This window comes from Plectrocnemia conspersa, unplaced genomic scaffold (assembly GCF_051122295.1).
Source record: "Plectrocnemia conspersa isolate PC_06_02 unplaced genomic scaffold, ASM5112229v1 ptg000008l, whole genome shotgun sequence".
NCBI lineage: Eukaryota > Metazoa > Arthropoda > Insecta > Trichoptera > Polycentropodidae > Plectrocnemia > Plectrocnemia conspersa.
In genome coordinates, this window is record NW_028277172.1 from 6,122,366 (window position 1) to 6,145,022 (window position 22,657).

Consider the following 22,657-nt stretch of genomic DNA (forward strand, 5'->3'; position numbering starts at 1 on the left):
GCATTCTTATTAATCACTTTAAACCATATGGTCAGTCGTCCGTCTGACGACGACCGACCCCTAAATACTGATTTTCATCGAGCACACGCGAATATATAACAATATAGTATGTAATATAATTTAGTATTACATATTTGAGATATTTTAAATTTTATATGTCTAAAAATACGTTATTTAATGCTAATGTAATATGTTTTTTTACATATGTATTTAGTTGTAAAATCAATTATACATTGGTTAAATTTTTCTTTTCGATATCAATATATATTTATAGCTATTTTTCTTTACGATGTTTTGAAACATTTGCTCTATTGTTTATTTATTTATTTGTAAATTAAAGAAAATTATTTATTTATTTACGTATAGATACGGATTAATTATTTACACATGTAGCTTTAAAATGGAAATATTTGTAATTTGTTTTTGATAATTATTTTTCTTAATGGTTTGTAAATATCAATACGTTCTTAATTATCCACAATTATAGATAATTACGTACGAGAGTAGTATTTCTTATAAATGAAATTCCTTCCTATTTAAATATAATATATTCTAAAGCTTTACGGATGCTATTACTTAATAATATAAATACTTGGATCAATTATCAGGGAGAACAATAATCGGTGTACCAGTAAATATATACATATGTATTTAAAACTCTTATATATATTTTTTTGTTAAATATATATTGTTTTTGAGTTTTTTCTTCATGATTATTTTTTTTACATTTAATTTATGTAGATTTTTTGTTTTAATTAAGTACGGCGTAATACTAAACTTAGCCAAAATTTGTCCGAAATAATCACTAAACCTTAAAAAGGTGTCAGTCTGTTTACTATATTTTTTGTCGCCTAATTTTTCCATCACCGTTTATTCTTGCCTAAAATTTCGGTTTTACCCGGGAATAAATCGGGGATTTTTCCGTTGGCACATCTCTGTTCATGGTCGTTATTATTGCGACCGGTGCGTTCACTTTGGGCCGATCGGTCGAAGCTGACTGGCGTGCTGCGCGCAGTCTGTGGAGGAAATTATGGACGCTGTGGGTATTCTGTAGATATTTCGTGCGTTTCAATGCATCTATTTATTAAATACGCTTTACATTAGGAAAGAATGGATAATAGGCAAACGATGTTTAAAAAACCATGGCCTCACGGCGAAAGAGGTGATAGCCTGCTCGCGCAAAGAAAGGGTTCGGATATCGAGTATGTCGTCGGTAACGTGAAAGTTTATTTGAAAACTTTGTTTTTCGCTGGGCATGCGCAATAATGGTAAGTTTCGTACCTCTTGTTACTTGCCAATTAAGAGCACCCGTTTTCTTAAATTTTTTTATCACGTTTTAGAACGAGAACGACCTTTTCAAAATGGCCGCATTCGAATGGCTTCATATTGATACTTGGAGGTAACGCGACTTGAACTTCTCTAATTGAATGTGAGTATGCTTTCGAGGCTACTTTAGTATCATCCCGTACACAATTTAATAGAAAATTATTTCAAAAGTATTTGTTGACGCATTACAATAACAACTAATGAACGTTGAATATATGAACTGCGCGATAGCGTAGCGAACAGGGTTGCCAGATTTCAAATTTTCTAATGGACAAAAGTAAAAATAATGGCGGTTTTTACTTTATTTTGGCCTGTAAGGCCGGTTTCACACGTGCCGGATGGATTCACCAGGCGTCATGTAGTGGGGATGGTGTTGTATGGGCTAGTACCTACCATTTCAGACGTGTCGGACGAATCCATCCGGCGCCGGTCCGACGCTGCCTATACAACACCACCCCACTACACGCCGCAGGCCTGGTGCCGGATTGATTGATTACAACAAATGTATTTGCTTATAATGATCCGAATATATGGAATTCCGAGATTGCTTTTTTTTTCTTAGAATTGACCTGTTTCTATCGTGTGCCAAGTACTTGTCATAAAACATTGATTTCAGATCCTGCATTTGAATTTGAAATAGTAAAAGTATTCGATAATTTTGAACCCTTTGTAGTCCAGTTTTTTGGTAACTGTCCCCTCCGCCCCCCCCTCATAAGTCCATGCCATTTTGAATATACTTGTATCAACAAATAAAAATTGTGTACAGATTCAATGCGGGCTAATTCTGTATCCCTATTGTGTTAATAATTAAGTTTTCTTATTTATTTTATATATAACATTAGTAATTTTATGATATAATATTAAATTACATTTAGAAAAAAAATCCGGTAAAAATACATACATGTGAACAAAGGACTCCAAAGGGTTGAATTAAAAAAAAACATACACATCTCTAATCACAGTGATTGCCTTTCAATATTCGTTATATTTGCCATAAATCTTTCTAGGAAGATATATTCTTCAAACAGCGACTCTTGATCTACTTCCTTTTTAAATGTGTTAGTGATTTCTACGATTTCTTGGAATGCTGTGATACTATGCAGATATTTTTATAGAATTTTATATTTGTGATCATTAAAAGGATACCATTTTTCGATGTATTTTATAGCCATATAAAATAAATTAGTTGTTTCCATTTTCAACTGCTTTGAAGCATCTCTACTTATTACAGTTTTATTATCACATACATACAAACAAGTTTACATTAGCAATGTTTCATTATTCATTGGTAGGGTTTGATTATAATAACATTTCTTTCTTATACATTCACTATATTTTATATATTCCTTATTTTAAATTATACTCGACTTTTCAATATAATCTTAAATCAAACATGCACAACTATTCCAGAAATTTTATAAGTGGTCTTATAAGTACTGACAACACCCGAAACGCTAAGCGCAGTTTATAAATATTAATGCACGCCACAAATAAAATGTTTCTCCATCTATGCATTCATTTAATGCTCATTTCTTATTATTGTAATGCATAAACAATAAGTTTTATGGAACCAAATATTTTATGATAAGCTCATTTAGATTATTAGGCACTATTTAGTTACAGTGCAAAGTATTTCTTTAGAATGTCGATGCCAATTATATAAATTGCAGGTTATATAAGTTGGCAACAAGATTTATTTTACATAAATGGTGTAAATGTTCTGACCAATAATCCAAAATGTTAAATATATTTTTATATAATAAAAATCTACTTTATATACAGTAGACCTCACAATAACAATAAATTGGAGATGTGCTATTTGGATACGTGTAGTTGGGGGACTGGAAAATACTCGAGGTTTTTTACAATACATACGTACGAATCGAGCGCTTATGAAGAGATATCTTCTCTTTGGCTTGCTTACACATAAAGTAACGGACACCCAAATACCGCTTCCCCAATTTTCCGTGTTATTGGGGGAGGTCTACTGTACATTGTTTTAGTTTTTAGCGTTTTCTTTGTACTGAAATAAGCAAAAACAATTTTAAATGCTACAGACATATATATATATATATATATATATATATATATATATATATATATATATATATATATATATATATATATATATATATATATATATATATATATATATATATATATATATATATATATATATATATATATATATATATATATATATATATATATATATATATATATATATATATATATATATATATTAGGGGTACTGGAAAAGATTCCATTTTTTTTTACATTCCTTGTTTGAGATCAGTTTGACCCTGGACACGGTGGAGTGAGCATCTTTGTATGTTTTTTTTTCTATAGTATTGTTCCTCGGCTTTCTTTTTGCGCCATAAATATTTTTTTAATCTTAAGGGTAAAATTAGCAAACTAGAAGCAATCGAACAATACATACGGCATTGCATGCTACTTTTTTTTCGATCAAGGCTGGAAAGCAACTAAGGCAGCTAAAACCATTATTGAAAGTTATGGAGCAGTAATAACAGCAAACAGATGCCAGTTTTGGTTCCGGCGATTTAAATCTGGCGATAGGACCTTAACAGACGTTCCGAAATCAGGACGACTTTCGAAATTAGACGATGAACTGCTGAAGGTCATTTTGTAATCAAATCCTCGTTAAAGTATCGAGGATTTATCCTAAAAACTTGCTGCTCCGTGGTCTACAGTGCAAGAACACAAAAAAATTCGGCAAAACTAATCGAATGGGTGTTTGGGTTCCCCGTGCGCTGTCCGTAGCGAACAAAGAGGAGCGAATGAACACGTGCGATTCACTGTTGTCAAGAAACAGAATTCACCCATATTTGGATCAAATTGTGACTAGTGACAAAAAGTGGATAGTATACGACAACGTGGTGCGAAAAAAACAATGGCTTTCAAAGAAGGAAGTACCTGTTCCGACCCCTAAGCCCGACCTCACCCTTCGCAAGTCCTATTGTGTGTATGGTGGGATATTAGTGGAATTATCCATTATGAACTGTTAAAACTGGGTGATACGATAACTGCAGAAGTTTATTGTCAACAACTCGAAAGATTGAATGAGAAATTAAAAGTGAAACGTCTGAATTTGATAAACCGAAAAGGAGTGATTCTGTTACACGACCACGCGCACCCTCTCAGTGCAAAGATGACCCGTGAAAAAATATGCAATTTAAATTTTGAAGTCTTGAAGCATCCTACATATTCTTCAGACCTCGCTCCTTCTGATTTTTATCTCTTTAGATTTATGGAACATTCATTTAGGGACAAAAAATTTGAAAATCTGAAGGAAGTCGAAAATCATTTAAATTCGCATTTTAATTCGAAACCACCAAATTGTTATAAAGCGGGAATCCAAAAATTGCCTAAAAGTTGGCAAACAGTTCTAGATAACTATGGGGATTATATTTTATAATATGTAAAATAATATGAAAATAAAATTTCAATAAGACCTATGATGTTTAAAATAATGGTTTTCTTTCCGGTACCCCTAATATATATATATATATATATATATATATATATATATATATATATATATATATATATATATATATATATATATTATACTATTTTAGTACAAACAGTGTAAATAACGAATTTATGAAACCTTATGTGCAACACGATGAAACAAAGGGTAATTTAGGTGCAGGGTGATACCAAAGTTTAACCATACCAATAACCATCTGCGAAAATTATCCAGTTTATTGACGTGTTTGTGATTTTAGATTTTCCACGTGGAATCTACGTAGAATCCTGACGTAGAAATCTGAGAACGCGTTTCTACACTGCTCGAGGTAACAAAACTTTAATTTATACAACGAAGAAGAAGCTCTCCAAGACACTTACATCAACTGGATTAGTACTTAAGTTATTTATTAATTTACAAATCCTCTGGTTGTGTACTTTTACGTTACAAACTCGTGGAACAAAATTATTGTCTTCAATCTCTTGGTTAAGGCATATATTTGCGTGATTGACAATATAAATTGTCAGTGTCGAGAGTATTTATACTAAACCTAAATGAAATTTAAATTGATGTCTAATCGCTATTTTGGAGTAGTTAAATATGATTAAACATATAATTATAAGGTTTATATTATATTTCAACAATAAGATTATAAAATGGATTATTTGTTTAAATATATAATTAATAAGTTGATATTTTAGTACAATATGGCTAATAGTTGCTTATTATGAAATAATACAGAATTATTACACTTATGGCCTATATCGGAAACTCAATTACTTTAACAGAATTACTATATTTTTTTATAAGGAATCTGCGGAGGGCAGGTCTTCACTAGAAATAATTTTATTATTCTTTAGTAAATTTTTATTTGTTCAATTTTTACATTTAACCCATTAGCGCACAGGAGTCCACATGGACACACATTTTGTTCTATAAGTAATATTTTTTTGTATATATATACTAGAACTGAAAGTAAAAACAAATTTTCTGAGAGTTCCCATTGCACTGGTGTATTTTTTTAATTTCACGAACACGAAATAATTTGATTGTTTTAAACAAGTGTTTTTTTATTATAAAATTGTATAATAATGAAATAAGTGATGCACAAACCAATATTACATTTTCCACATTGAGTTTGAACCCAGAACTTTGGTATACAAAAGCTAGCCACCTCTGGTTTACATTAATAAAACGATTGTCGTTTATCTTAGAAAACATTTCATAATTAATAAAATGAAATAAATTAATAATTCACGGATTATTTAATAAATAATTCACGGATTATTTAATAAATAATTCACGGATTATTTAATAAATAATATTTTTGAACTTGGAAATCGTTCGCGTGCAATCCAAATTCTGAAACGTGCCACCTTGGGCACGCGTGCCCCCTAGGTTCGCCATGCCTGGTATATAGGGTTGTAAATTTTTTTGTTTAAAAGTCCTAGTACACCAGGTATACGTAGTCAGAGAAACAACAGAACACGTTGTAAAAGTTCGACTGCCGAAGCACAACTGACCACTCAAAAGCGATAACAAAAAGACGACATTCTTTTCCGGTACACCTGGTATGAGGAGTGTCCAACCAAGCTTTAGCCGTATTCAACGTGAAGTTGTTAAAAATCATCTTTGAAGTTGTATTCAATTTTTGGAACACGCGAAACGAATTGAATAAAACAATGTAGAAGATATAAAAAGACTTTCTTCGTCCTTTCAATGTCTTGCACTTTTATCAGTTTGTTGACATTTGGAGGTATATTTGCATTGTCAGAGAAATGCAGAAAAGACATAATTTGCCTAAATCGATCTCATATATTTGTTAACAATTACATTTATTGACGTTCATTAGATAATATAACACTAGGATAATCTTCAAACTGACAAATTCGTTGCTTGAAGTGGTTCAAGGGTGGAAGCAGCAGTCATAGGTCAAAGTGGAGTTGTAGTTGTTGTTTTCCCTTCTTGTATGTCCAAACATGTCGTTTCATATTTTGCTAAAATGGCCAAAAAATCATTTTTGGCCTGTAATTTATGTAAAATCGACCTAATGTAATTAGTGAATGTAGTGTCATCGTCATCAATTTCTTCGCTTATTCCTTGCATTAATTTATTCCGACTTTTTTCTTTCCTTGATAAACTGTCGGAATTCATCATGACGTTTTATGATTCGTTTGGGTCTGGTCATCGGAGGTGAAGGTGACGGAGTTTGTAATAAATATTGTGAATTTTCGTTATCGTTTACATGTTTTTCGAGAGCTGAAGTAGACGGCTGGGGATAAGGGTGCAGAAATTAAATCTATATTGCTTTCAGTATTTCTTTCCATCGGAATTTTCTCTATAAATCTCAACCTTTCAAATAAGCCCCATTTACAATAGTTAGATTTTGCAGCTGAACCAGTACTGCATTTTATTTTACGTTTATAACGGTTATAAGAATCTTTTATGTTTCCATCGTTTTTTACAATCTACATCTGAAATAAGAAAATAAAAATAGTATGTATAATTATAATAAAAATTGGAAGTGCGTCTGTGTGTGTGTAATCTTTTGATCGCAATCAACCCATTTCCTCCCAAGGTTAGAAAGGAAATTTAGAATATTGCAGCCTAAAACGACAAATAAGATATTTATTCATTTTTAAAAAATGTAAATAAAACAAAAATATGTGTCCTATAAAGGGTTAAAACGAAAAATTATATTGGAAATTCCAAAAGTTTGTTCTCACAGTAATTTATAATTCTCAAAATATAAAAAAATCGCGTAAAGGATAAAATCTGCGATAAGCACTTATCAGCGATAGTTCTGGGTTATTATATTTATATATAACTACCCTATCCAGTTTAAAATAGATAACGGTAAAGTATGCGATTTTTGGAAATTCCAAAAGATTGTTCTCACAGTAATTTAAAAGTCTCAAAATATAAAAAAATCGCGCAAAGGGCGAAATCCACGATAAACACTTATCAGCGCTAGTTCTGTGTTATTATATTTACATATAACAATCCTATCTAATTTAAAATAGATAACTGTAAAATATGCGATTTTTGGGAATTCCAAAAGTTTGTTCTCACAGTAGTTTCCAAAGCTCAAAACATAAAAAAAATTCGCGTAAGGTCCCACTATAAACATTTTTTTGGTAGGTATTTATAATAAAATTACCGACTTTAGCCTAAGTTTTTTATGATATCGAGTAACTCTCTTAAATTCTTGAATAAAAAAATCAAACTGTTTAAGTGATTAATTTTATGATTAAATATGCGCAAATGATAAGTAAACATACGTATACATATATCTTATGTAGGTATATTATATTTTGTTTAGACCAAATAATGTTTTCATCTTTTAATTCTTTTCTAAAAAATATTACTTATATTTTCGTATGTATTTAATTACGTTAATTATTTAATTAATTATAAGATCATGATTTGCATCACATTTATTTGTAATGCATTATTATTGTATCGCCCAAAAGACCATCGCCCGTTTGTCTGTCGCCCATTTTGAATCGCCCATTTGACTGTCGCCTAATATACGATTATACACTATCATTACAAAACATATCTTCACAATCACTATATTTAGCCATAGCACTATTTTTTCACAATAATATTTTAAAAATAACTTCACAATAAAATTACAAAATAAGTAATTAAACAAAATTATCGGTCACTATATATAGTTTCACTTAGACACAAATTACAGACAACCAAGCCACTGTCGAAATCAGAATAGGTAATAAAAACGTCACCGACGCGTGTCAACCGAAAGGCGATCGCCAACTGTTGCCTTTGGGAAAGCTACGGCAAATCTGCCGTTAAATTTAGTCATCAAAAAAACCCCGACTTATCCCGATAAATAAGCTCTCCCCGGCTTGATTCAGGTAAAAATGATATTTTTTTGATAAGGTATGACTCTTGAAACTCTTGTCTACAACACAGCAAAAACGCCATTCAAAACATGCACAGGAAATACCCAAAAATCGACGTTATATTTCATTAATTGAAATGGTGCGTCTGACGCGCCTGACGAGTAATATAGACCCAAGTACTGGTGCGTCTCACGCACGATACGAGCGGAAAGGGTTAAATTGAATTTTGCGGCCAATTAGTCTTCCCGAAGAAAGTAATATACCTATAAATGCATTTATTTCGACAACACTAATTGGAGAAATACATTTTTTCTAATATGTCCTTAGTATCTTGATCTATTTGCTTATTTTTTTTCACTGCAAAAACGAGTAATTATTTCTTCCGTTAAAAAAAGTAAAAATACATCTTTTATAAACGTGAAATTTCTACCGTAGTCAGTTAGGCCAGATGCAAAGTTGATAATGTTAGCTTAATGGGTTCTCGACTGTCTAGGCGGGTTGGATTTCCAAGAAAATCCCGATTTTGAAACGTATATCAATTCATCGTCTAGTTCTTGGATTTCGGTGTTTGCATTGTTATGATCTTCCAAATACTCATCCCTTTCTTCCGTGTCAGTGTCGTAGTTATCGCGTTCTACTAAATCTTCTTCGTCGGTCATGTTACATCCTTCCTCAATATCATATCACGTAGTTTTATATTATTTTGCTGTATTTATAATTGAAAAAATGCAATTATTATTATGAAAATATAATCCTTGACATATTTTTAACAAATACACGAAGTTCCAAATTTATAGTAATTATTATTATGGCGTTGATTTGAATCATTATAATTCTTATGAAAAGGTTTATTTTTTTTTTTAATTTTTGTTTATTACATAATTAAATAATACATTTTTATAAACATACATATTTACATTTCATTGGTTGCTGGTTAATTACCATTATCACAATTTACGATTGATTAGCTAAATTAAGAGGAATTACAAAAATAAGAATAATAAAAGAACATAAAATACGTTAAGTTTAGGTCAAAGTACATAAACACCTTTAACAAAAAAAAAAAAAAAAAATTTATAAATTATAAACATATATTTTTAATATAAAACTCGTGGACCTGGAGCTGTTAAATTAATAGATAAAATTTATGCGTCAGAGCAAGATGTGCTTTGGCATTTTGTGTTTATATTTAAATTGAAGTTTGTTTTTGTCGTAATCACCGATTCTTGAGATTAACGGGTTAGTATGATTTCGCGGTATTTTTTTATAATAATTATTAGTATGGTGGTGAACATGTTCTTTAATAGTTGGAATTAAATATTTATTATGAAGTTTTTTGAGGTTAGTATAAAAAGGTGTATTATAAATTATTTTTATAGCTTTATTTTGCACAACTTGTAGCTTAGAAAAGTTAGTATTACACGTATTACTCCACACTGGGCAGGCGTAAGTCATTGCCGGTCTGATTAATTGCTTATATAATAGAATTTTATTTTTAGTATTTAGCGCACTTTATCGATTAAAAATTGGTTTTAACGCCGCAATGGCTGCGAGCCCTTTAGATTTAAGTTCGGTTATATGTTTATTAAATTTAAGCTTGGAGTCCAGGTGAATTCCGAGGTACTTAACGCTCGCCTTCCATTCTATACACTTTCCCTGCTCGCTTATAATAGTCGGGGGCAAAGGTTGTCTTCGAGTTGTAAAAATTATAGCCTCCGTTTTGTCCTGATTTATTTTTATTTTCCACTTTTTGAAATAATTTCTTAAGAGAGTTAAGGATTTTTGCAATTTTATTGAAATAGGCTTAAGACCGAAAGAGCTACTCATTATCGCCGTATCATCGGCATACATTGAAAGACAAGTATTTTTTAAAATAGGTATATCATTTGTATACAAAATGAAAAGGAACGGTCCAAGTAAACTCCCCTGAGGAACACCAGCTGGGATATTACGCGGTATCGATTGTTCATTATTTACTGAAACAACATAACTTCGACGATCAAGGTAGGAGCGTAACAAGTGTAGCAGATAGTTAGGGGTTTTATATTTGTGGAGTTTGTAAATCAACCCATCATGCCACACAGTATCAAACGCTTTTTCCACATCTAACAATAAGAGTCCCGTTGATTTTTTCATGTTAAAATTAGCAGAGATGTGCTCTGTTAACCTATTGAGCTGATAAGTCGTAGAGTGGTTTTCGCGGAAGCCAAATTGTTCATTGATAATTTTATTCCCCAAAGATCTCTTTAAACGTGATAAAATTATTTTTTCAAATAGTTTACTGAATGACGGTAATAAGCTTATTGGACGATAATTAATTGCGATAGTGTTATCCTTTCCTGGCTTTCTAATTGGGTGGATCTTTGCGGTTTTCCAAATAGCGGGAAAGTACCCGAAAGATAAGCAGGCATTAAAAATATTTGTTAGATAATTGATGCTAATTCTTGGAAGTTGTTTTATCGTAACGTTATCTAATTTATCTATACCGGGACTTATGAAAAGGTTTATAATTAGTGCGTTGGTTTTCATCACGCGAATTTTTATGAAAAGAATTATTTCTATTTAAGCGTTGATTTTCATCACGCGGTAAGGAATTATTAGAAAGGGGTTTATTAAAATTATTATATGAATTATGGTTAACATGGTTATAAGTAGGTTTCCTTTCAGTTGTCTGATAAATATCAGGCCACCTCTCGTCCTCGTCTAATAAGTTAAAAATTCGTCTCCCTATCTGGGGTTCAAATCCAGTAAGGATGGAATTGACTGCTGTCTCCTCGAAGCTACTAAATATAAATATGTTGCCTCTTCGCGAGTGGAAGCCAACCAAGACTTTCTGAAAAAGTTTGATTAGTATTAGGCGGTCCCATAGAGTAAAGAATATCATATAATATAGAGAGGGCAATGGGAACAATTTTACCATGCTCATTTTAAGCGACTTCGCTGCTCTCTCGATCATTGCTCCCGAACGCGCGGTCAGTGTTACACGTCTCCGCGCATTCAACAAAATTATTACAATATGGCTTCTTGTTCCGTATTATCTTGCAAAAACAGTGCAAAGCAGCAGAGGAATTGCAATATTTCATTCCACAGGTAACATTTTGCGATTATTTGTGTTATTTTAGGATTTTTTTATTAAAAGTGACGCGTGCAAAACACGTCATTTTACACGCCATTCTAACGTCACTACATGTCATCTACACGTGCCAACTAGGGCTGCGCATTCCATTCTTCGAGTTTATATTTAATTTATTTTTAAATTAAATATAAATGATAAAAATAATATATTTCATTAGTAAATATTTTTATCACATATAAACGTTAGTAATATTATACACGTTTTTTTAGATTTCCTTTAGAACAAAACTTACAGAAAGTATGGCTTGAACATATTTTACGTCCTTCATGGAAGCCATCCGTGAGAAGTGTCATCTGTTCGGAGCATTTTAACCCCGATTCTTTTTTTTACCATAAAAGGTGGGTATAAACGATTAATACCAAACTCAGTCCCTTTACAAAACCAACCATCGTCTCCACTCCCGTCAACGTCAATTTCGAATACTGAATACAATTCCCCTAAAAAAATTAATCTATTACGAAAATTAAATCACGTTAGGGTTATTTCAAAAAAACGTGAAAATATAATACACGCACTAAGGCAAAAACTTTACAGAAGAAACAAAAAAATAGTTAATTTAGAAAATATAGTTAAGTCTATAACAGACAAAGGACTTTTAAGTGAGGAAAACGGCTTGTCACTATTAGCAAATTTTGATTCCGATTCAAAAGAGTTGTTAGCTTTTCTAAAAATAAAAAAGAATTCAAAAGTAGCCAAGTATTCAGCCCGAGTTCGATCGTTTGCATTAACTTTAAGTTTTTATTCTCCCAAAGCTTATCAATATGTTCGACAGACTTTAAATTTTAACTTACCCCACCTAAGAACCATCGGTAAATGGTATCAGAACTTGAACGGAGATCCAGGGTTTACGTTTGAAGCATTTGAAGCGTTAAAAATAAAATCGCAATCGACAAATTATAAGCTAGTTTGCAATTTAGTTATAGATGAAATCGCGATTAGAAAACTTACTGAGTGGGATGGAAAACGTTTTCATGGTTACATAGACATGGGTACAGGCATAGACGGCGATTGCTTATCAATTGCAAAAGAAGCACTAGTTTTTATGATTGTGTGCATAAATGGTAGCTGGAAATTACCGGTAGCATATTTTTTATTAGATGGGATATCAGGCACTCAAAAAGCTAATTTATTACAAATATGTTTAAAAAAAATACACGAATGCAATATAGATGTGGTTTCTGTAACATTTGACGGTTGTCCTGCTAACTTTTCTATGGTTAAAAATTTGGGCTGTAATTTACAATATAATGATCTTAAAACTACTTTTCCGCATCCATGCACTCAAAAACCCGTAGCAGTTTTTTTAGATCCGTGTCACATGCTTAAGTTAATTAGGAATTCGTTGGAATCCAAACAAATATTTACGGATAGTTTGGGTAATAGTATAGAATGGAATTTTTTAATAAAACTTAATCAATTACAGGAGGAAGAAAATTTGCACTTTGCCAATAAATTATCGCGAAAACACGTTCACTTTCACAACCAAAAAATGAAGGTGAAATTAGCTAGTCAACTTCTTAGTAATAGTGTAGCGGACGCGTTAGAATTTTGTAAAAAAATTTGCTTAGAAAGCTTTCATGATTGTATAGGGACGGTAACCTTCATACGTGCAATAAATAATTTATTTGATATTTTAAATTCAAAAAATATAAAGCAGGTAAACTTTAAGAAACCTTTATGTAAAGAAAACCATTTAGAGATTTTTAACTTTTTTGAATATGTTAAAAAATACATAATATCTCTTCACCATAATGGCGAAAGAGTAGTTTCTAGTAGAATAAAAACAGGATTTTTAGGATTCTTAATTTGCATGGATAGCGCTAAACACTTATATAATAGTTTGGTAGAACAAGAAGGGGTATTAAGTTATATACCATTTTATAAAATAAGTCAGGACCATATAGAACTATTTTTTGGTAATATTAGATCTCATGGAGGGCATAATAATAATCCAACGGCACGACAATTTAGGGCTATTTACAAAAAACTTCTTACTCACTTAGAATTAGGAGACTCGTTTAGGGGTAATTGCATTCCGTTAGAAAATATTAGCATATTGTCTCCATGCAACCATATCAATATAACGTCAGATAGGCATAGGATTACTGAAGTCAATGATACTGATGAAAATTTTGACGATTTAAATTTATTACCAGATTTTTTAACTGCAAGTTCTCGCGAAATTGTGGCATACATAGCCGGCTATGTAGTAAAAAGTTTATCAAAAAAAATTGTTTGTGAAATTTGCGTAGATTCTCTTTTAGGTTCTAATAATAATAGTTTCATAAATCACAAAAATCGGGGAGGCTTGTTGTCGCCGTCTGATGACGTTAAGAAGATTTGCTTGAAATGTGAAACATTTATAAAATACTTAGTTAACCAAAATTGGCAAAAAAAATTATTGCCTAAATATAATAAGGATTATATTGTAAGTAAAATTTTAAAATCATTTGTAGGTGTAGGTGATATTTTTAAATCGTTAGAAATTCATATGTTTGAACAAGCCCCTACGAGTAATCATTATTTGCATTTAATTAGAGCCGTTGCTGATAAATACGTAAATATTAGAATTCATTATTTAACTAAAATTAGCAATAGAGAAGAAAGCAAGCGATATTTACTAAGTAAGCTAATTCACTTTAAAGGACATTAGATATTCAAATTTGATTTGACTTCCTTATTTACCTGTCATATTCAAAACACACGTGGATTAGGTCTACTGGAGACACCACGTAAAAAAAAGCGCGCCATTTATTCTACCTCAATGGTGGTGCGGAAATGAATAATAAAATGTCTGTAATGATATAATAAATATTGGTGATAAAAGTGAATTAATAAAGAAAAATATTAATTAAAAAATTACAAATGTGGCAGCCCTATTCGTTTGTCAACGTCACAAGGTCATTTTGTCCGTCGGCGTTGCACACCACGGGGTTAATGGTCGAGAGACTAGCGTTCGAGCCAAAATCTTGCTTGTTTTTATTGGGGCTTGGGCGCCTCTATTATATATATATAACATTCTTTACTCTATGGGCGGTCCTCTTGAACGATGCCGTGTGTTATCCCATAACCATCTCCAAATGACTTGGCATACGTGGAATTGGCAGAGTATTTATTTTGAAATTGGCAAAACTTCCGATAGTCCCCTGCCGCTCTGTTTCGCTGTCGTCAGTCATGAAAATTTATGGAAAGAGCTGTCCACCAAAACTGCTATATCCCTGAAAAGAGAAAAACCAGCCCTATAATCAGTCTGGCCTTTGGTAATTACTATACCCAAAGGCACAGCCCCGACACTGCACGGTGTAAGAATGAAAGTAATACAATGATTTTGTGCATCGCATGAAGCGGAGCTATTCACAAATACCACATCAGAAGCAAATGACAACTGATGTGCCCGTTTCATCAACGAGGTTACTACAACAATTACGTAACCATATCTACAAACTACTTTCAAAAGATGATTTGTCTCGCCAATTAATACCTTTTAATGTGAAATAATTGTCAATGGCTTTAAAAACGTCTTCACCGGTTGTACGTGTGGAGAGAAAATGACAAAGTAAAAGGTTCTTTTCAAATTCGTTGTCTTTCACAAGCAATACAGCATTGTTTACCAAGTCTGCTCTCATTCACTTGAATTGAAAAAAAAAAGTTATTCTCTTTCAGTTCTACCCTTCATGGTATACGGTTCAAGAAGTTTCATTACGACAAATTCGCTTAGGGGGGTTGATACATTTCGGGCCTCGTCTTTTCCTAAATACGGAAAACCATTTACCACATATTTCGTCTCTAAATCAGACGCCAGCCAAAATTTTATGCCAAATTTATGGGGTTTGTTTGGCATATACTGGGTAAATCTGCATCTGGCCTCCGTTGGAAAAAGTTGCTCATCCACGGTTATATAAGTGGTGCTCCTCTGCGTGCAGAGTCGATCACCTTCCCCCTCCTGCGGCTTCCGCCTTTCCAGCTTCTCGCTGTTGAGCTTGCGGGCCCGCCGAACCGGTGCTTGTGAGAAGTACTTTCCGCCGCTCGATCGGCAAACTGAAACTCAATGTATTCGTGGTCGCTGCCCGAGTAGGTGTTTTAAAGGACCTCCCATTTGAAGATTCGGTTGGTGATCGACTCGCTCGTGAACGACACGTTCAGTATGAAGCCGCCGTTTCCCCGTCGAAACGTGAAGGCGCTTCCTCGGCCGCGATGTGGCCCGTTGCGCGGCATTTGTAGCAAGAATATGAATAGTAATAACGAGAAAATACCATTTTCCCTCTTATAGATGTTTTATATAAACTTATGTTCTGATCAACACCCATAAATTCATTGTATCGGTTGAAGTCATTAGGCTAGGATACCTATATAAATTTACGGTCTTTTTGAGAATATCTAGTTTAAAATCATTGACAAATAATTTAATTATGAGAACATCAATAAATAAGAAAAAAATATCCATCGGACTTAGATTATTATTTACAAAGTGCATGCTTGGCCATTTTTCATATGTAGGTTCTAATTTCAGCTAATTTCTATTCAACTATTTTTTTTCTTCCTTCGTGTTAATTTGGTTTTCTCTTTGGATATAATGGAAAGAGGAACGTTAAAATTACGATCACTATCACTAAAATTCTTTCTCATCACCAGTTCACCTTCAGATAATAGTTGGCCGGTAGGAAGATTGTTTATTGTGTTTTCATCTTTATTTCCATCATTTTCACCAGTTAAATTTCCATCATCTTCATCAGTTATATCTTCACAACTATTTATCGGAGGCAGTATATTAATTATAATTTTATCCTGGTTTGCATTTTCCAAATATTCTACGATCTCGTGTAATTTCATATTCCTAAAAAAATAAAAATAAAAAAGCAACTTCCCACTGTCCCATGTGTAGGACAACGATGTTTGGTATCAATTTACTACAATAACCGATGTATCAATAAACAAAATACTTGCAGAAACTATTTGCTTAGACTAATAATAAACTGAAAACATTTATTTTATAAAAATATAATAAAAATTAACTCACTTTGGAAGACTCATTATCAATAATTTCGACGCGAAAAAAACGGCATCACTTCTAACAGACGACAAACAACACTATACTTAACAATATTCCGGATTTTATTGTTTAGGATTTATTATTAGACCCTTTTTATGAGTTCATTCACGTTTTGACTCGTGTAAAAGTAATAAAAACGTCATAATTATAAAAAACAGTGACACAAGTTTAGTGACCTACCCATGGGACAGTGGGCATATCTGGGTTAACCCTTTGGCTACCGAAATCCGATATATCGGATTTTGCTACACTAGCGAGAACTGCCGGATCCGACGGCTCCGAAATCGTAGTATCCAATACATTTTCAACCGTCTGTAGGGTATTTGCTTCAGGGGTATATAACATTTTTTCAAATATACACATGTTATATATATATATATATATATATATTATAAGCATTAATTTTTTTAATATTTCATTATTATTTATTATTTTATTAATTTATTAATTTACCGACCATCAATTTCACTACCAGACTTACGCTAAATACCGGGACCTTTTCGCAAATCTTCGCGAATTTTACCTTTTTTTATTTAATTTTATGTATCTTTTGACGCGGTCCGAATATTTCGTTGAATTTTTCTAAACGTATAATAAATGTATCAATGCATTAATTTAAGTCATTATTAGGTGGTTCTCAACATGTGGTTCGCCGAAAATAAAAATTAATTATTACATTTCTTTATTATTAGATTTTTTAAATGATTATCTTGATTTTAAAATTATAAAAATCAAGTAATCTAGGAATTTAAATAAAAATGATTCAAATTTAGTTAACCAGCGGTTCTAAAACATTTTCAAATTTCTAAAAAAAAATTTTAGCACACTTTTTTTGGACGGAAAATATAATCCTTTATACGCAAACATATAAATATGTATATTTAAAAATGATTCATTAGGTAAAAAGGTTTATTTAGAAATGAAGTCAAATTACATAAAATAAAAAATACGATGTAAATATATAAAAAGTACAAGACCTTGTCTAAATATATTTAAAAAAAAAAATCAAAATAAAATGAAAATTCATACATTTATTTAGTCATCTCTTAAAAAATCCAAATAAAACTCTAAACATATATTTTTAATTTAACATGAAACCATAACATACACAGGACGCCAATTGGCGTCTGCGGTGTTTAACTTTCGTCACACTCAGGATGCCAATTGGTGGGACCTGTAGGTAGTGTTATTAATAGCTAATTTTTACATTAAACAAATTTTAACTAAACATTTATAAATAATATATAACATAAACAGAAAATAAAAATAAACAAAAAATACTTGAAACTTATTTATTTCTTAATGTACAAAGGAGTTTTTTTGTTCTATTTAGGAAACCCGTTATAGTTTTGTTTTTGCATATTGTCCTTGGAATATTATTATATAAATTAATACCTCCGTACATAATTCCCCTAGCAGTACTCGTTTACTTATACCTAAATATTTTTAAATTTTCTCTATTTCTAGTATTAAATACAATATATAATACATCTTTATTTCTTATTAAATACTTATTAAAATACTCTAGTAACATATTATTTTCTAACTTATATATAAATACTAAAACATTTATATTTAATATTTCTTGAACATTTAACCATTCCAATTTATCAATCATACTTATACAACTAGTAAATATATTTTTATTTAAGACTACTCTCATTTCCCTATTTTGTAATTTTTACAACATTTGTTTGTCTAATTTATTTAACATATCTAATATTAATTTTGATTTAATTAATTTATTTATTACAGAAAACTTACAGCCTATTTGTTTACATTTATTAGCTTCTTAATTAAAAATTTCGATACATATATCACTACGAACAATGTTTTAAGTGTTCTGAAACACACGCACCATGAACACCTTTTTCACATTTTATACAGATAGTGCGTGCACGTTTTCTAGGTCCACCGTTCAAAAAACTACACACCACACATAATCTTTCCTTTCGACCCGGTAATTTTCGTATTGTCATATCCGGTCCACGGGTTCCATTATTTGAATTAGATTCGTTATTCCTTAGTTCCATCCACTCTTTTTCAATTGCTTCTATAATGTCCGATGTATATTTATATCTAGATAAAATTTTCCCTCTAGTGTTTTCTTTATAAATTATATATGAATTTAGGACCATCCTGGATAATATGTTGAAAGCCACTTTTTTCCAATATTTTATAGATCTTCTTTCATCCAAATATACACAATTCATCATGTCGGAAGTATCCACTCCTCCCATATATTTATTATAAGTGTGTATAACTGAGGGCTTGGTAATGCTTTTTTCTTGCCCATGACGTCTTCTTGTAATCGTAGCATTTTCAGCCTTGGAGTGTGTCGATAATAAAAGTACAGACTTTTTATGAGATACTTTTTTTCGATATGCTGTAATCATGACTTCACCGCTTCTACAAAATTTGGCAGTTCCAACAGGCACTTGACATTTTATAGAATCTGGTATACCTCTTCTATTTCTTCTCAGCGTTCCTGTAGTGTACGTTTTTAGCTTGAACAAATACCGCGCCAAAGGAATATTTGTGAAGAAGTTGTCTGTTACGATGTGGTAACCTTTTTTTAAATAATCTCCCATTGTCAATAATTTTAATACCACCACATGCGCTAAGCCGTTGGTAATAATTTCTTCACGATCTTCTAAAGATTTTGCACCTCGGTAGCAAAAAAAGCCCAAGCAATAATTAACAACTGCATCAGACAACATCCAAAATTTGATTCCCCACTTATGATGTTTTTTATTAGGTAAGTATTGGAGTAATGTAGAATGATTTTTAGTACCTATTAATGATTCGTCCACACTAATATTTTGATGTGGAACATAATATTGCCGAAATACAATGTTGGCATGATCAACCAGGGGTTGAAATTTATCACATGGGTCATATTTTTGGTGACCAGGAGAATATGTTCCAGCATTATTTACTAAATGGAAAAATCTCAACAGAGTCAAAAATCTATTTCTGGAAAACATTTTTCTGAACCAGGGGATATTTCTAGAATTCGTACTCCAGTATGACATAATGTTTGGTCTTTTGGTGCAACCCATTTCCATTATTACTGCAAAGAATGCTTTCATCTCTCCTATCGTCGTGGCCCGCCAATTTTGTGCGCTCGAGTAAGCAGGCAAAGTATGAGAATCGATGTAATTGCTTGCATACCTGTTTGTTTCTTCAACAATCAAATTCCATAACTCTAACGTGAAAAATATATTAAAATATGATATCGGTGGTTCGTTGGGCGAGGGTGCATTTTTTGGTCCTGGAGTTTCTATAAAGGGCAAAGAAGTTTGGTTGCCAGTATCATTGTCTAAAAATATTTCCGTAAATTCTTCTTCAAAATCGTGTACTATTCTATCAAAATCAAACTGTGAAGAACTATCACTAGTACTAGATAGTCTTTGAATTCTCCGACGCGGTGCTATCAAATCGCTTCCATCTGAATTTGAACTATATTCACATATATAACTAGTTTCTGTTTCACTATCGCGTTCCATTTTTCAAGAGTTAACTTTTTTATTCTTTTTTACGATGTCACTAAACAGCAGACGAAATTATGAACCTCACAAGATGACAAATTAGCGGAGACTGCAGCGATGCGTGATCAATCTGTTAATTTTCGCTGCAGTAGCTAGACTAGGCTAAATCGGTTTGGTAAACATAAAGGGTTTGAAAACCAATTATTTTTAATTACATATGTTTTATTTTTTACAATTAATTTTCAACAAACTACAATAATAAAGACGAATTTCCGAGTCGTATTATCGTAAATAATTCGATTACCTTATATTTTTAAAATTACTATGTTATTTTTTAAATTATTATGTACTACTATAGTACACTTTATTCATAATTGTATTTGTAAATAAGTAATTTTTTTATACAATATGTGTATGTATGTACTTTATAGAAGAATTTACCTAAACCATTATTTAAAAATATCATATTTTATTAATTTACGAAAAGTTTTATTTACATTTTAAAAATAAATAACATATTATATACCATTGTTATCGATTCCTGTCGGAGCGCCGCCGCTCACATCTCGTAATTTTTAATACGTCATGCGATAATGACTCTTATTACAGCGTAAATACGAACAAAAATAACACACAATCGCATATTCATCATTAATTAGGTCAAGTTCGCTGTAGACAGCGTCGCACGTGCGACCGTATGTTTACAAACTAAAATACACATTTTGACTTTTTAATTATTTAATAAAAAGTCCCGGCAGTTCTGGAACATTTTTCCAAAAATGCCCGGCATCCAAAGGGTTAATATCCATAAGGATCCCTTTTTCTATTGAAATCAAGATTGGTAACAGCGCTGAACCCCCTTCCCACTAGGTATGACGATGGAAAGGAAATTAAAAATTTCCTCACTATATTCCATAATACGGGATAAGTAACGGGTATGTTTTTTTGCAGCCAGAAGTGCTGATATCCGTGCTTAAACTGAACCTTAAGTTCTTCGTTTGTACTTATTTCAGTCAATTCCTCTTGTATTATGACATTCGTTTCTTCTATGTCACCATATGGGTTAATTATCCACGGTGGTATTACCATAAACAAAACATCCTCAAATCTAGTTTCAAAATCTGAATAGAGGGCATTTAAATGTTGAATGTAGGTTGAAACATCGTTTTCCTGGCAGTTTGTCTGTGACAAATTGGGGAAGTGGGAAAATTCGCCCCGTCCAATAATTTGCTTCATTAGTTTAACTCTGGCAATAAACGCTGATAAGATTGACTTTGTTTGAATCAAATTTAGACTGTCGCCTTGTAACTGCAAATTAACCATATTCAATTTTGTAAACAAATCTGTTAAATAGGCGATGTCTGTTTTCCACTTAATTAAATTGTCTTTTAATTTTTTATCTTTAGTAATCAGAAATTCTAAAATACTCTCAAAAAGTGCAAAAAATCTTGTCAAACATAAGCCTTTCGACAGCCAGCGTATTTCAGTGTGAAGGAGTAGTTGATGAAAGTAATTTTCTTCACACAACTGCGCAAATAACCGCGTATTCAACGCGTTGCTTCGGATTCGGGTTACTGCAGCGATTCTCAACCTGTGGGGCGCGCCCCCCTTAAAAACAAAATTAAAACTTTGTTGAAGGTTAAATAAAAGAAATTGTATAATTAAAAAATATATATATATATGTAGTGGATCCTCGAGATATCCGGTAGAGGTTCGAAAGTGAAAAATTATATTATATATATAAAATTAAATTATATTTATATGCAACTGTTTTTGATATAATTTAATATGCAACTGTTTTTTTTTAATTATAAAATTATGAGCACCTGACCCCAACTCACCTAATCATGTATTTTTTTGAAAAATAATTATTAAGTAGTCTCCTCATAAGCACTTCTGATCAGAATATCAAATAAAATCATGTTTTATATTTTTGTCATCGTAAATTGATGATTCGGCCTTATGTGCGCCGCTGCAAATAAACAACACCACGCCATATCGTTCTTTTCACTTTCGCAAGCCACGTCCACCTCTTCCCAATTTATTTATGAAGCATAAAGACAATAAATGTGAATATACAAGACATTTTTCGTTTTCATCATTTGAACGAACTGAGTGGTTAACAGGCTGCGAACTTCGATCTAGATTGTTCTGTTGGCCATGTTTATTGTTTTCCAAAGAAAGCAGCGTGTGGAATAAAAGTGGATTTGCTGACCTTAGTCATCTGATAACGGCACTGAAAAAACACAAAAGAGCGCAGTCACACGTTCAATCATTTTTTTCTCTCAAAATGTT

The 22,657-nt window shown here is 31.8% G+C and overlaps 4 long non-coding RNA genes across 5 annotated transcripts in view; 3 read left to right on the forward strand and 1 right to left on the reverse strand.

Annotated features, from left to right (window-relative positions):
• The first annotated feature begins 970 nt into the window (after window positions 1–970).
• Window positions 971–11,179, forward strand: LOC148232819 (uncharacterized). 2 transcript variants are annotated; one of them, XR_015810491.1, is made up of 5 exons: window positions 972–1,039; window positions 1,105–1,268; window positions 1,341–1,429; window positions 5,076–7,039; window positions 10,171–11,179. It is a non-coding gene; the product is annotated as an uncharacterized LOC148232819 (long non-coding RNA). The 2 variants fall into 2 exon arrangements; XR_015810490.1 differs by lacking the exon at window positions 10,171–11,179 and having other exon boundaries at window positions 971–1,039; window positions 5,076–7,310.
• Window positions 6,585–16,677, reverse strand: LOC148232820 (uncharacterized). The gene is made up of 2 exons (XR_015810493.1): window positions 14,975–16,677; window positions 6,585–7,423 (listed from the first exon to the last, which is right to left on the reverse strand). It is a non-coding gene; the product is annotated as an uncharacterized LOC148232820 (long non-coding RNA).
• LOC148232821 (uncharacterized) overlaps window positions 11,640–22,657 on the forward strand; it is a 118,184-nt gene continuing 107,166 nt past the window's right edge. The window contains exons 1-2 of the long non-coding RNA XR_015810492.1: window positions 11,640–11,775; window positions 12,031–14,277. This is a non-coding gene — a long non-coding RNA (uncharacterized LOC148232821). The remainder of the gene's footprint in view (window positions 11,776–12,030; window positions 14,278–22,657) is intronic.
• Window positions 15,372–22,015, forward strand: LOC148232822 (uncharacterized). The gene is made up of 2 exons (XR_015810497.1): window positions 15,372–17,075; window positions 21,159–22,015. It is a non-coding gene; the product is annotated as an uncharacterized LOC148232822 (long non-coding RNA).